An 8,922-nucleotide genomic window follows, 5' to 3' on the forward strand; every position below is an offset into this window, starting at 1 on the left:
CATGAGGCTTGGATCAGAGATGGTCTTCATTTTAGTAAATTAGTAAAAGATTATATTCACACTGCGTGGGTCCATGGTTACATTTTTCAAAATATGGCAACCCCTCTTTGACCACATAGAGACATTGCAGTTCCAGAGGGTTCCTTTGTAAAGCTGGCTGTGGGTTGTTTTTTATTATTTTCCCTTTTAATCTTGCTCCTTTGATTACTCAATACTAATCTGTACTGCACTAACAGTGATTATTTTGCAATTTACCATGAAGACTGTTCTGTGCTTGTTAGTTTTGTAATTGCTGTTTTTCCATACACATAATGTTTATACACCATTATTTTTGTATGAATGTTGAAAAAAACATGTTGAAACAATTTGTGAAACTACGGTTTACAATGTGGGGAAACACCAATAAAAAGAGTTTGGAAAAAAAAACAAAAAGAAGAAGAACTGTTTTAGCAATATAGAGAAATGGCTAAAACTAAACAAACAACCGTCCTTTTCAGACACCGTTCAACAGATTCTGGTCCACAGGAGAAGAAAACCAAGACAGAGAGCAAAGAGGCAATATAAAGAAGATTACATCATGTTCATGTTGAGTGTGCATACATATGCTGTTTTATGCAGTTGTATTACAATAAAGCAACTTAGGTTTTCAATTAGCCTAATGTAATTTCTGTTTCTATCAAATTGTTTTGGGAGGGGGGGGGCTCAGGACCACTCAAAATATGCAGGGGGTCCAGTACCCAGTAGTAGTTGAGAACCAAATGTCAAGGCAATCCATCTAATAGTTGTAGAGATACAGTTTGTCAGTCTGGACCAAAGTGGTGGACCGACCAACATTGCCATCACAAATACTAAAAAGTTGAATTAGTAAATAACAGACAGTTTAAAACCAAAATTGAAATGAAGTGGTTGAGCTCATCTGACAGGGCTGTGGAGATAAGGTGGGTCACCACTGCTCTAATGCCTCTCATGCAAAACATCTGAGCACATACCGTGATGTAACATCACAGTCCTACAGAAAGACTGAACTTCTTCATACTTATTCCCCATTTGAAATAATAGACTTTTATGCTACAAGGCCAGGATGAAGGCGAGCACATGTCCAAAAATGCATAATGACCTGAATCCAGATGAACTTTGAGCACCCTATTCATACAGGAGAATTACTTTGAAGGTAGTTGAGACTCGGCTTTAGCTCACAGACTGCCCTGAATCCCCTGAATTATTTTCTGAAGGTGTTCCAGACTGAGCAGATATGAGTGTGTGTGTGTATGTGTGTGTGTGTGTGTGTGTGTGTGTGTGCATGTGTGTGTGTGTGTGTGTGTGTGTGTGTGTGTGTGTGTTGGACCTTGAGCCACACAGCTGTGGAATGTGGTCAGCTGGTGAGGCCTATTAGCGCATGAAGCTCACCAGTCGCACCTCAATGTTAGTATTTGTGGAACCAGCGTACATTCGTGAAATGAAAAAAATTGTTTGTCTTTTCTCATAATGATTGAAAAACCAAGAACAGAACAGTTTTTTACCACTTATGCATTGCACAGATAGTATACAGTAGTTTGTCCAGTTCAAAGACGATTCAAAGACATGTATGTTAGGATTAATACTACTTTGGCATGGCCAGAAATAACTGGAGTTGGTCCCCAGGCGCTGCAGTGCAGCTGCCCGCTGCTCCTATTGTAAAGGATGGGTCAAATCCTGAGGCAGAGGATAAATTTCATTTCAATGTTTGAGCGCTGAGAAATGATAATAAAGAAATCTTAACATTAATTCATGATGGAGATTCATTCAGCCTCCCCAGTTCATTTCTTAAAGAATGTGAGATTTATTCCTTGTTTAATTGACATTTAAATGCCAGGTGACTTGGCCTTGCTGCGAAATGACAAAAGGTTTCGTGATGAGGTGACAGTTAAACAAAAGAGCTTGGACAAAAAAATTTGAATGGCGTTTTTATCTCTGGCTAAAAGTCAGCAAAGGGTGAAAAAGGAATGTGACTCAGTTTCCAAATGTCCCTCTGCTGAAACTCGTGCCTTCATGCTACGCTGCCACCATGGTGTGAGAAAGTCAGAGCAAAGGCCTTTTGGAGGTCCAATAGTGTGTGTGTGTTTGTGTGCAAATGTGTAAAATGTTCAGTGTGGTCAGTAGACAGGTGCATGCTGTTCTCAGTTGGGTTCGTCTGCTAGTCTCCTCGGGACCTTGAGAAAAAAAAGACCCTAATGCACAAGAACAGGTCATTCTGCAAACTCTTTCTCTGCTTCATGTAAACATTGTCTAAAGATACATTTATATCCTCCCTGCACTTCAGTTTACTTTTGTACTTTTATTGGACTATATTAAACACATTTAGGGTAGCTACTTTCCCTTTGTTTACTCTTCCATTACTCATGTTGACAGGTATAAAAACATTAAGTTGTAAAACAGGTTTCAGTAATCCACTATCTGGGTGGCCAATCAACTTTTATTCCTTTGTTTCACATACATTTGCACAAGTTAAGTGAACGATAAGCCAAGCAATCATTACATTGTTATGGTTATAAAGCAGCACGCTAGTGATTATCAACAATGTTAACACTTTTGTTTCTTCAGCGCAAACCCTCGTGTCGGTTTCGTCTGACGTTTGCAGCAAATGTCTCTCCAGATTGGGTTATTTTCCTCAGTGTTTACGGATGTCTTTACGCGGATCATCACACTCCCCCCACACACACACAATATGGCTGTGTGTGTGTGTGTATATGCATGCATACTGTGCGTACTGCATGTGCCAGGTGTATGTAGGACTAGCTACTCTATGTGTCAACAGTATGGTCCATGGGGAATATTTGCATGTAAAAATGAGGCGTTGTGCGCCGATCGTATACATATCCCAAAGTGTTTTGTAAATCTCCCTCCCTCTTGGGTCAAAGTGACAGCAGCATCTCACACCTGCACTCTAAAGCACTCCTTGTTCACTAGACCAGTCTTTTCAACAACACAAAGAATGAAACACAAGTCCTTCATTGTTTTGTCCAAGGCTAATGATATTTCCTGTTGATTTTAAGGTTGCGATGACACCAAATTCTTACAGACATGTTGATATATCTAACATGTTGTATGCATTTTGCTTTACTTCGAAGAAAAATATCAGAATCAGATTGTATAATGCAGCAAGCTGATTACAATCAATGCAGAGGTGACGTGTCACTCACCCAAAGGCGTACTGATGGCCTCCATCAATTTATATTTTAATATACATGATAACAGGATCCATTGCGTACCATTATATATGATAAGAGATAAAAGGACCTCAAAGTCAATGCAAACTACCAGCGTAACACATCAATGTCAAAGGTTTAAAGACCAAAGAACATCCACAGAGCATTTATCATTTAGATGTCAATTGTATTTGAATTTAGTTTATATTAAGTTAATTGAAATGTGTCTCAGTGGTGGATGAAGTATTCAGATTCTTTACTTAGTAAAAGTAGCAATAACACACTGTAAAAATACCTCATTACAGAATCAGAACAGGTTTATTGGCAAGTAGGTTTGCACATTCAAGAAATTTGTCTTAGTGTTGTGGTGCATAACAATAAAAATATACAAGGTCAGAGAAAATACAAGTACTTATACAAAGTGATTGTATACATATCCCAAAGTGTACAAATAAATTCCCCACATGGAAAATGACACTCAAGAAGAGGGAAGTATTATCAGCTAAATGTGTTTAAAATATTAAAACTAAAAGTAGGGCTACTAAATACAGAAATTAGCCTCCATACATGTTATACTATTAAATATTATTCAATCTTTATTGATGATGCATTCATGTGTAAAATAGCAACTTGCTGTTGTAATGGAGCTAACTTTAATTACCTTATAGTTATAGTCATGTTTTGTATGAAAATTCTTGGTAAAGTAACAAGTAACTATAGCTGTCAAATAAATGTAGTGGTGTAAAAAGAAGTATAAAGTAACGAGAAATGGAAATACTCAAGTAAAGTACAAGTACCTACATTTTCTATGTGACTACAGTATTTGTGTACATGCACATTCCACCACTGATGTGTGAATATAAACATATGTTAACACCTGTAAAACACAACAACACAGCACAAACAGACCCACTGTAAAACTGAGCAAAGTCAGTCTCACTCCTTCTGTTCAGCCATGACTTCCTCCCTACTCAACAATAATATTAGTCAACACTAGATGGCGCCATCAACAAACAAATCAACACAGCTAACTCAGGCATGTCTGATGTATATATAAAGTATAGCTGTATTATATTTAATAATCTACACTTTAGAGAGTTAATCAGAGCTACTGATGAGAAACAATCAAAAACAAACAAAGCCCATTAAGTAGTGCTAAAGATTAATGCAATTATCATGACAATAAAAGATGAGTGTGAAAGTTCATTATTGACTTGTGCAGCAGTAATTTGACATGAAGTTTTCACTCATGGTCCACTTACTAGCTTATAAAAATACAAAAATGTAGGGTTCTGCCATTAAGTTCAACCATGGGCCGGTTTTATTACACTTTTTCATGGTTTTAATGTCTCTCCTGTGGGGGCAGTACTGTATTAGATGTAACATGGTTATATTCATTGGAATTTACAGAAGCCTTGTATTTACTTTGTTATCTACAGTAGATTTATGAAAAATCAAGCAAAAGTTTTGATGTAAATTATGAAAGTCAAACTTTCATCAGGTGGTCAAATATTTTTGCTGGAGGGTCAAATTTGGCCCATTGGCCACTATTTGCTTACCACTGACAAACACTATATGATTAAAATATAGATATTTGTAAAATAATTTACAAAATTAACATAAATATATAATAAATGAAATGCAATATGTGAACACAATTTTTTTTTTTTAAAAAAAAGAAAAAACACTGAGAATCTAATCTGATCAAGTCGTGATATAATTATTTCAGGCTGAGAGGAACACATTTCATAGTCAGAACTCATCATGAGTGTTTAATGTACTGCTGTATAAACTGTTCAGTTCCTTCCCATACTGGTCTGTGTACAGTGAAGGAGGGCCCCGGGTTTCCTTCCCAGCGCGTCTTAGCCGGGTGGAGCTCCTGAATGATAGTGGTTTCCTGTTGGAGGCTCAGTCAAGTTAAACCATTTCAAGTTATTTTTGAAGCATTCTTTCATCTCAAGCAAGCGCTGTGTGCATGGCCAGCATGTGTCTGTCTGTGCTGGATGTATTTCAGGCTGCATGCTGGCTGTCTGTCTGGTGCAGAAACTGATATTCAGTTCCTCAACTTCTCACTGTGTGTTATTGTACATGAAGATGGAGCCATTTGTAGGTTATTTGTTGTTTTGATTTTTAATTGCAGATGTCAGAATACAGCATAAAAGAGCTACAGGTGTTTGTAGTAAACAGCTGGCTGCAGTAGGTGGACATAGTATATGCAACAAAGAGATATAAATATTTTTAGGGATTTCCACTGCTTTCTTCCTTTGCACTAATAATGCCCCTCATCCAGCCAGCTGCATCCTTCCTTCCTCTCCTTCCTTTTATTTGTTAAGACAAAAGACTGGTTAAAATGGCTGATAACAGCCTGCACAGCAGACAGAAAAACACGCACTCCCAATGTATGATGTGTGACTGAAATCAATCACAACTGAATAATGCCATAGGGGTGATAGGTTTATTTATCATTAAGCCTTCCAATCTAATTTTATCATTATGCATATCTACATGAATTAATGTCCTGGACATAAAAATAACATCATGTGGTGTTCGGGTCTGTGTCACGTTCTCTGAAACAGTGAAAGTAACGGTTCAAGACCAATTATCTTCCTGAAGGCCTCAACAATGAGATCAGATGAGCAGTTAGTGGAGAGCTGAAATGGATCCAATTTTGTGTGTGTGTGTGCGTGTGTGTGACAGGCAGCACCTGGCAGTGGTTTTTGCATGAGGATATGCAGCTGGTGTTACTGGCTAAGAGCTTCAGCTGCCACTCTGACTTTGGTTCCTGTACCACTTTTTTTATTTGTGTGTGTGTGTGTGAGAGAGAGCTCGTTTTGCTGTCTCTGTGAGGACCGTGAGTCTCATCACTAATTCAAAGGGCAGTTTGGAGGTTAAGACTTAGTTTTAGCTGTAAGGTTAGAGTTGGGGTAAAGGTCAGACATTTAGTTGTAGGTAGGGTTAAGTGCTAGGAAATGCATTATGTCAAAAAGAGTCCTCACAAGTATAGAAAGACAAACACATGTGTGGATAGTTGTGTGGTGTGTTATGGAGGGATGCTGCCAATCTTGCATGTTCATGTTTTTTATTCTATATAATCTCATGTCACTGGCTGCTGTATTCACTTGAATTTAAAGAGTTCACCTGTAATTGAATGTGCTGCATAAATAAAACTGCCTTGCAGAAACTTTATTCAAATCCAGAATACATTATTGGCAACAGGATTTCAGTTCAAAATAGAGGGAAAGTTAGATTTTCCTACTCTCCACTGCCAATAAGTACAAATCAGTACTGGTAAGTATTTTAGCCTTTTTAATATCACTAATAATTTGTAGTTTATTATCCCATAGCTGATTTATTAACATGAATGATTCATGTTGTACAGATCCATAATAATGCATCATAGGAAACCTTGGAAGACTATAAACGTCCATTGGGCTGCAGTGAATCCTCCTCTAGTGAGATTGTCATCTTTTTAACTCTTTTAACTCTAGTTTAGTTTTTCTTGATGCCTTATTACAAACTGAGAAACCATTTACCTTTAATTAATGACTTACTAACATTTATAACTGCAGACTTGATGACTTATTAGATGGTTTTGTAACACTGCAAACATTTAATTGCAGAAACAGACATTAGTTTTCAACTTTCACATGTTTTTAACTGTTCATTTAATAATTTCAAACTTGATACACAGTCTATTATATATCTGTCTGTCTTGTTATGTGGATTTTTTTATAATCTGAATTAAAGGTCTGGATGGTGTCATATGTTGTTCAGATTGTAAAATCCTTTGAGACCAATTTGTGATTTTGGGTCAAATAAAAATACTATTAATCTGACTTAAAACTTTTTGGGTTTATAATTTGTCATTTTTGCCATCACTAACATGTCAGTAACTCTACGCTAACTTGTAGGATTCAGTAACAAGTTCCTGTGTTGATGAAAACAAAACCTGGTGTGAGACCAGAGAGAAATTTCTGGCGGGAAAGACTTGTGATCTGTCTTTAGCTGTCAAACACATCAAAGGGAAGCAAAACTTTAATGAGCAGAACAATTTTATGTGCATCTTTCCATCACTAATGAAGGACTACAGATGGAGCATGTACTCGGCAGCCTGCTGTGTTCAACTCTTAATGGTCTCAGGTAGAAGTCAGTGAGTGACAGAGGTCAGAGGTCATTAGTATGAAGGTGTGTGTGTGCAGGGTCGCAGGGCCGACCTCACTGTTTGATGCCACATGTTCTGTTACCCCTCAGCATTGCTCCGGGTGTTGTTACAGGTTCATTAGATAACATGAGAACATTAAGAGCCAGCAGTTAAGAGTTTGAGTTACAAAAAACACAAATCAAGAAAGTAAATCCTTACAGTCTGGCATGTCCACCCTGATGAATGGTCACTGATTGAATTACTTGCTGGTAATTATGTCAGTGGAGCACAGAGGGGGCAGATGGCTAATAGCAAAACAGGGGAGAGGGCATGGAGAAGAGTAAAGGCCTGTTCTGAGACTGAAGTTCATCACTTTGTCCTCAGTGAGTGTTCAGACTACATTTTTATCCAATCTTGAAGCCCTGTCTTGTAGAGGGGCAATGTGGTAAAATCTCAGTTTAAAGCCTTCATTATTTCAGTTGATATTAGCACATGATACATATATCTTAATCACATTTATGTTTAATCAAGTTACCACAAACTGACACACAACCCTAAGGCGGGATAGTATTACAGGGTAGGTTGGGGTCTGGGCCTCTGGGCAATATATATAACAAAGCTGCTATGTGTAGTGTGCAGTGTACACTGTGTCTGATGGATGTTTAAAAGACAACAACGCACAGAGAGCGGGATGAACCAGGGGTTAGTAGCTGCCCAAAGCTCATTTGTGGTGTTAATCCATCCTTGCATGCAGTACTGGACACATACTGTGAAGTTTGACTGGTTTTAACTCACATTGTGTGGCACAGCCTGTTGTCAGAAGCGACAATAGACCTAACTGTGTCATTTAAATCATCTGAATCTTAAACTGTAAATAAAAAAAAAATTATAGCTTATGCTTTTGAAATGGTTATCAGTGGTTCTCTGTAAAAAAAAAAATGATTTGAGCAAATAACACCAGTTTAAACTCCAGAGCTAAATCAAATGTTCAGTCAGTTGTCAATACCAAAGACTCAATAGTCACTTAAAAATTGATCGAATTAATATTGCATCACAGAGTTATGCAGCAGCAGGCTTTCAAATGACCATGTTGATGTTCCTCCTCCTGCCATCACCTGCCTGACCCACATGTTTTCACCAGATTTTAAATTCTGCAGGTTAAGTTGTTGTTTTTTTTGGCTTAAGTTTAATTACTGTTGTAAATGTGTTACACTGTAGGTGGGCAGATAAGAGTGAAAAGTGTGAAACCTATGAACAGAATAGTCATACTTATACATTCTCTCATTGGGCTAATTTCTAGTCAATGAAATAATATTTACATAAAAATATTCCCCATTTTTCTAGGGACCCCCTGGAAGTCCCTCAAAGACCCCTGAGGGTCCCTAGACCCCACTTTGAGAACCACTGTGTTAGAAAATACCATAACATTAGGAGTTCAACAACTGTATTGTCTCCTTTAGCATTTCTTTCCCTAAACTTCACAACATCAAGTATCTGTTACTCACATATGTGATTTAAAACAAAAATGTACCTCAATAGAGAAAGATTAGAGTGAGCGGTGTGAAGTACAGCTGTTAGGATTAGTGTGTTAATCAG

This window comes from Thunnus thynnus, chromosome 11 (assembly GCF_963924715.1).
Source record: "Thunnus thynnus chromosome 11, fThuThy2.1, whole genome shotgun sequence".
Classification (NCBI taxonomy): Eukaryota; Metazoa; Chordata; class Actinopteri; order Scombriformes; family Scombridae; genus Thunnus; species Thunnus thynnus.